We start from the raw sequence: 8,074 nt of genomic DNA on the forward strand, positions 1-8,074 counted from the left end.
GACATTTATTTGAAACAGTGATATTCGATCAGTTTCTGCAGTGAAATAAATGACAGAATTTAGGTATCTGATTTCACCTCACGTTATGTATGTAATATCTTATCGCACAAAATATATAAGAAATAATATTTCCTACCCGCGATCTAGATTTCTTCGGAACGTAAAGATAGTCCCTAAATATTGCATGTGTTTTCTTTTCCAAGAATCTCCTTTTGTCAATGTAGTAGCCGCTGGATTCAGACGAAGTGGTATCGGACGAAGAGACAGACAACATGACAAATATGTCCCGAAACAAACAAATATGACAAAAAATAGGAGATTATCCAGGTAATGTACAATAATGGCATGTCGGGGACACATCTACTAACATAAATTACGCTCCATAACACTCGTGTATCTGAACGGTACACTCACACGTTACATAGCACGTGCACCAACATGCAGTATAATATAGAGCTCTTAAGAAATACTGTTAAGACAGATGGTGATAATCAATACAGGTACGTTCAGTACCCGTCTTGTGTAGAATCAAATGATTAAATATTCATCAGACTTTTGTCTGTAACCCTAAAGCCAGGGGTAATTATGTGCACGTTTCTGACTCAGACACTATTTATGGATATACTAGTAGTAACTTATACACTCTGTTTGTTTTTAAACCAATTTTTAGTAAACTAAATCATTTCCACATCAGGTGTGACCTAAAAAAATATTCTAAATATTCCTTGAAGTGAACTCTTTTCGACAAAATCATGGAGAATAATTCATAAGAGTATCTTTTCAATTGTAATATTTTTCTATAAAATATTTCAGTGCCAATTGAAATTATGAACTATCAACAGTTAGTCCTAACGCGCAGAGTGTCGTCGATAGCAGTATATCGTAGTTGGTCCGGTACACAGGGGCTTGATACGAATTTCAAACCAAATCTATATTTATGCTGTATGTTTTGGAAAATTGAGACTGTGGAGAGATAGACAGTGTTTTATTTACCATTTGAGCGTTTATGAATGTTTCCGTCAATCCTGTGCTGTCTACTTCTAACGTGAATTTTAGATTATAACGAAGTCACCCTCTTCCCCCACACCCACACTCGTCACTTCACCCAATCCCTACTCACTCCCCTACTCTCCTCACTCTTCACTCACCGACTCCCCCTTCTTTCCTCACTCCCCTACTCTCCCCACTCCCCTACTCCCCTCACTCCCCTACTCTCCTCACTTCTCTACTCTTCTCACTCTCTATTCCCTGCCTTTCTTCACTCCCGACTCCCCTACTCTCCTCACTCCCCTACTCTCCACACTCCCCCTTCTCTCCTAACTCCTCGACTCTCCCCACTCTCCACTCCTCAACTCTCCTCACTCCCCAATCCTCCTCTCTCCTCACTTCTCGACTCTCCTCATTCCCTATTCGTCGATTCTCCTCAATCGTCTATCCCCACTTGCCCGACTCTCCTCTCTCCCCTATCCCCATTTGCCCGACTCTACTCTCTCCCCTATCCCCACTCCCCGACTCTCCCAACTCCCCGACTCTCCTCACTCCCCGAATCTCCTCATTTCTCGACTCTCCCCTATCCCCACTTCATAACTCTCCTCACTCCCTATTCGTCGACTCTCCTCAATCGCCTATCCCCACTTGCCCGACTCTTCTCTCTCCCCTATCCCCACTTGCCCGACTATTCTCATTCCCCACTCCCCGACTCTCTCCACTGATCACTCGCCCGACTCTCCTCACTTCTCGACTCTCCTCACTCCCCTATCCCTACTCGCCCTACTAACCTCATTCCTCACTCACCTACTCTCCTCACTCTTCACTCCCTGACTCTCAAGACTCTCCTCACTTCTTGACTCTCCTCACTCCCCATCATCCACCTCCAGCCTCTCACCCACTCCCAACTCTACTCACTCCCACTCTTTTCACTCCCCATAATCACTACCCATATCTCCAAAATCGACGAACATACCATGCACACTGAAAAAAATACAAGAACCAGACAACTTTATTGTGAGCTAAAAAAATATTCCGCCTGTTCTTTAAGAAGATATTTGCTATTTTCATAATCTGAATATGGCTGTCAGTCAAGTGACTTTCCAATTGTTTTTAATCATATTTTCTTCAGGAAGTTATCATAAGACATCATGGATTGATGGTAATGGCGTAGACAAAAATATTGAAAAACCCACCTTTAAACATTGACATTCAGGTGAAGGTCATTGCCTTAGTTTCAGTTTACACGGCTCCGTATGTGATTGATGAGCCCAGGAGTACTGATACTTACCTCTGTGTTGTACCAGGAGTAGCTGGTACTTACGTCAGTATTGTACCAGGAGTAGCTGATACTTACGTCAGTGTTGTATCAGGAGTAGCTGATACTTACGTCAGTGTTGTACCAGGAGTAGCTGATACTTACGTCAGTGTTGTATCAGGAGTAGCTGATACTTACGTCAGTGTTGTACCAGGAGCAACTGATACGTTATTCAGTGTTTTACCAGGAGTAGCTGATACTTACGTCAGTGTTGTATCAGGAGTAGCTGATACTTACGTCAGTGTTGTACCAGGAGTAGCTGATACTTTAGTCAGTGTTGTACCAGGAGCAACTGATACGTTATTCAGTGTTTTACCAGGAGTAGCTGATACTTACGTCAGTGTTGTACCAGGAGTAGCTGATATTTTAGTCATTGTTGTACCAGGAGTAGCTGATACTTACGTCAGTGTTGTACCAGGATTAGCTGATACTGTAGTCAGTGTTTTACCAGGAGTGTCTAATACTTTAGTCAGTGTTGTACCAGGAGTAGCTGATACTTACGTCAGTGTTGTACCAGGATTAGCTGACACTTTAGTTGGTGTTGTACCGGGGATAAGTGATGCTACACTCAGTGTTGTAATTCTCGTTAAAAGACCGACTATACATCATGTTCTGGACACAGTAACGGCTGTCACACAGTAACGGCTATCATACAGTAAGGAGATCATGGCGGCGACTCTACATGATGAACATATAATGTAGTAACTGTGACCACTGCCTAGTGACAGTCATCTACCACGGAAATCGTCATATTGAGAATCAGCCGCTAAAATTAATGAGATTGGTCAGATCGAAAAGAAGGAATGTTGCTGCCAAGAAATATGTATTTCACAATGGGAACACTAGGATAATCAGTCTGGTGAAAGTATCCAACCATGCGTTATTTTAATGAAAATTCTGCTCTCGATAAATTCTTGTATGTCTTTGCCCCTCGCCCTATTTAGGTTCATCGTCCATTTCTTTGAGTATAAACCACCTGACGATGGAATAAGTTAATTGGTTTCTCATTTTTTGCCATGACCTTGACTTGCTGAGAATCACTACCGACCCTTCTTGAGTATAGATTCTGATACTGATCACCAATGAATTCCACTCCGAGTTCGGGATTCACTGGCCGAATCATTGTCGTATTTTGGCAACACCCCTCTCCGTCACTTTCAGCATAATTTGCATTCGTCCTGTTCTTATTTACGAGTACTCTGTTACTTTTTGTCTTTAGTCGTCCGCATTAGATATCCTTGTCCATATTATGTTTTGATTTTGTCCACATATTTGATTCTATCCATATTCTCATCAGCTGTCTGGTCGTATTATATATTCGTCGTATTTTTTCTTGGATTTTTGTTTGTCATTATTCTGTCGGGTTTCCTTCCGTATAGCTGCATTCTGAGATGTCATTTTTTTTTTCGTCCGTTTAATTAGCCCGTTCATTTTCTACGTGTTTACATTTCCTCATTTTATGAATTTTCTAAGAGATTTTAAAAAAATCGTATCAGTTACATCGATTAGAATTGTATAAATTCAAAGTACCCTCTCCCCTTATAAAGTGATCATAGTTAAATCCCGTTGTTGCGCCGAAAAATAATCCCTATTGGGAGCCCCAGTAAAAGATCATGACCTTTTTCAGCGGTCCATGCTTGCAATGCATCCTGGGTATGTTGGCAAGGAAAATATTCATGGCGGACAAGTGAAGTCGTGAGAGGGAGTTGTTTACATGAGTTGCCATTCACTCGGATATATACGACTCAGTGTTTGATTTGAAAAGGAATGGTGTTAACTATACTACCGGAGATATAAATCGGACTGTTTCGATAACTTAAAATTGCATTATAATGTAGTCTGGAGGTTTGTTGAAGAAATTTTGTACCGTTTGTAAAGTTGCTACTTTTGGAGCTCTGTACAATAGCGTGACAAGTATGTCTCTGACGCTTTTGAACCATGCTTTGTCCTGATTCGTGTCACAGATGACATAGGTCAATCTATCCTTCAAGGTAAATTTACATCATTCTAAAAACATTTTGTTACGAAACTTGTGGGCAATTTGTCCTGTTTTCATTTCTCCCTTGACCGTAAGTTGTAGGGGATAGTAACGGTACAAAATGAACCGATGGACTGTGTAAAATTACGCAGAAAGTTTGGCAAGTCTAGAAAGTTGTTTATAGATCTCAAATATGTCGTATTTTCGTTAATGATATTCAAATGTTACTTCATTAATCACAGATCAGATTTTTTTCGTGCTATCACGATTGGAACGAACATAAAGATAGGCACTGTTTCAAGAAAATTTAACATAAGTTGTGTAAAATTTCACCGTCGTCTTTTACAATTCTGTGGCAAGATTTTTTGCCTTGTTCAAGCTGCATGTAGGATTGATGTAGTGGTAAATTTTACTATGATTGCAATTGCAGTTTAATTCGCACTTAAATGAAAATGATTAAGTTACTGGCATGTCAACTTCACTGAATAATTATTTGCACGAAAGCAAGAATTAAAAAAAATTAAATTTAACAAAATAATGAAACCCTGGTAAATACAAGTCACAATATATTGCTTGGCTAGAGAGAATTTTTTTTAGATCAATTGGTTGACTATCAGACTGGAAAGCCAGGGGTCTTGGGTTCAAATCCTAACAGAGGCATTGAAATAAATAATGACCTCTGTTACATAGATATCATAAGTCGTTGAAATGCACATCTTACATGTTAGAGCTATTACAAACACAACACACAACTTTGGAAGAATATTGAATGGTTGATTTATTTGAACTTTTATTCAAATGTTATTGATGTCAACTTCAAAGTAAGTAAAATGGTATTTCAGATAATAGCTTCTGCATATGATTCAAATTCAGATAAAAAATAGAAACTTTCAGACAAATTAAGAACTGGTCAAAGCCAGATTAATCAAAAGTGTTAAACGTAAGCATTCAGAAAGTTTAGTAGATTTCAAATTGCTTAAAATGTAGCAACTGAACATCAAGAAATCTATATGGGTCTAATGATTTATTTTTTATTTGAAATAGGTATTTGTATCGGTAATGTTGTACTTTAGTCATAACTTTTTTCAGTATATAATTTGTTACAAAATTATCAAAGTTGAGACTCACAAAATAGATGACACATCTCACTATATTAGAAAGTTATGTACAGAAATCTGTTAGAAACTTATATACAGAATTTGTTAAAAAGTTTTACACAAAAATATCTCTGTTAGAAAGTTATACAGAAAGTTTTAGATGATTTAACCAGAACTTTTAGTCTATTTTACACAAAAGATTGCACTTAAACTTTTTTCCACAAATTCAAAGCTTAATTTTACATGATTGGTATTGTGTATCATATAATTCAGCATTACACAAAATAAACATATTGACTTTACATGCAAGATAGATAAACAATAGAGTTGCATAATCGCCAGCTATAGCTATTCTTAACACATGAATTGCAGCTTGCTAAATATTACATGAAAAGTTTGAATTGAATATTTCGCTGTTGACCCCCACCAGATTGCAGTGTGTTTGTTGGCCTACTGAGTTTGGTCAGTCAAGAAAACAGGACTACCATTACATTAATGTAAACATATCCACACTTTCCCAGGGTTAATTGACCTGTTAGGGTTAGATGTTGACACTATCATTATTGAGGCTATCACTTAAATGGTAGAAATCAGTCGTACATTTCCACCTCCGGGTTTAATGAAGTCTGTTTAAGTGAAATGGATTTCACTGATAGCATTTTATGCAGAATGGAATAGAACAAGTTAGAAAATCATAATTCTTACATGCTTTAACCTCATTGGACTCTTCTGGAAGTACTTCTTTCTTTAAAATGAAACACACTTGGACTGAAACTATTGAACTTTATGTTTCAGTTTTGTTTTATACTATACTATAATTAACAAGGGTAATCCGATTAGTTTTCTATACATTAGTGTACCCACTAATATAACTGTTAACATTTTTTTCATGCCCTTGGGCCTCTTGTTTGCATCAAAATTATACTCAAATATTATATTAACTACTGTTTCTTGTTGATGATATAGTTGAAGGTGTACAGCATGCACCTAACTATTTTTAATATACTTGACTTTTAATTTGTCTGCTTTTTGTGGAAATTTCATTTGCTTTTAAATCAACCTGGTTTTAGTCTATAACCATCAGATAGTGGGCTTTTCAAATCACTTCTCAGTCCCTGCTTTGTCTGTCCATTCACCCATCCATCAGTCTATCCCATATTATTTTCTTTTCCTTTTTTGTTACTGCTATTATTATATATCATTATTATTATCATCTTATAGTTTTTAAATAAGAAATCATGATAAGAAAATAGGAAATATCTACCTTTAAATGAAGTATTAAAATAATATGCAAATATTTACTGTTAGATAATAAAAAATCTGAGTAAATGAGGAGTTTTTTTATACAACAAAGTTTTACATATATGTGTTATTATTTTTTTAAGCAAGTCATATATAAGTTATGAAGTGCCCTTGTCTATAATCTTATATACCTCTGTATGATACATGTTTTCTCTTTGTTTTCTTTGTTTACAGTTGCATGTATTTATTATTTCCTGTATGTCTGATGTCCCAGTTTGTATGATACTCCTGTATGTCTGATGTCCCAGTTTGTATGATACTCCTGTATGTCTGATGTCCCAGTTTGTATGATACTCATGTCTGTATGAATTGCCCCAGTATATATGATGCCGTGGTTTGTATAAATCCAGCCCTGGTATGTTAGATACCCTGATTTGTATGAAAAACTGCAATATAAATTCAATATCCATTCAAGTATTCATTAATTCAGTGATGCACTGATATACACATATGCTGTCTTAAGATATGATGCCCTGGTGTGTATGATGTAATGCCCTGGTGTGTATGATGTGATGCCCTGGTATGTGTGATGTCCTGGTATGTATGATGTGATGCCCTGTTGTGTATGATGTGATGCCCTGGTATGTATGATGTAATGTCCTGGTGTGTATGATGTGATGTCCTGGTGTGTATGATGTGATGCCCTGTTGTTTATGATGTGATGCCCTGTTGTGTATGATGTGATGTCCTGGTGTGTATGATGTGATGTCCTGGTGTGTATGATGTGATGCCCTGTTGTGTATGATGTGATGCCCTGTTGTGTATGATGTGATGCCCTGGTGTGTATGATGTGATGCCCTGTTGTGTATGATGTGATGTCCTGGTGTGTATCATGTGATGCCCTGTTGTGTACGATGTGATGCCCTGTTGTGTACGATGTGATGCCCTGTTGTGTACCATGTGATGCCCTGTTGTGTTTGATGTGATGCCCTGTTGTGTATGATGTGATGCCCTGGTGTGTATTATGTGATGTCCTGGTGTGTATGATGTGATGCCCTGTTGTGTATGATGTGATGCCCTGGTGTGTATTATGTGATGTCCTGGTGTGTATGATGTGATGCCCTGTTGTGTATGATGTGATGTCCTGGTGTGTGTGATGTGATGTCCTGGTGTGTATGATGTGATGTCCTGGTGTGTGTGATGTGATGTCCTGGTGTGTGTGATGTGATGTCGTGGTGTGTATGATGGCCTGGTTTGTATTTTGCCTTAATTGATATGATACAATTAGTTACAAATGAATGTTTCACAAGTTACTGCTTGTCTGTTTTACTATTGTTAGATATCACACCTGTAATATATTTATAATTTTGTAATTGGTGTTGATTTCAGGATTTATGAATTGGATTATCTGCCATTTGATGTGTGATTGGAAGGGAGAGAGATTGCTATGTG

Source organism: Ylistrum balloti, unplaced genomic scaffold (genome assembly GCF_031769215.1).
Source record: "Ylistrum balloti isolate Yb309-2 unplaced genomic scaffold, AGI_CSIRO_Ybal_v1 Utg369804, whole genome shotgun sequence".
Classification (NCBI taxonomy): Eukaryota; Metazoa; Mollusca; class Bivalvia; order Pectinida; family Pectinidae; genus Ylistrum; species Ylistrum balloti.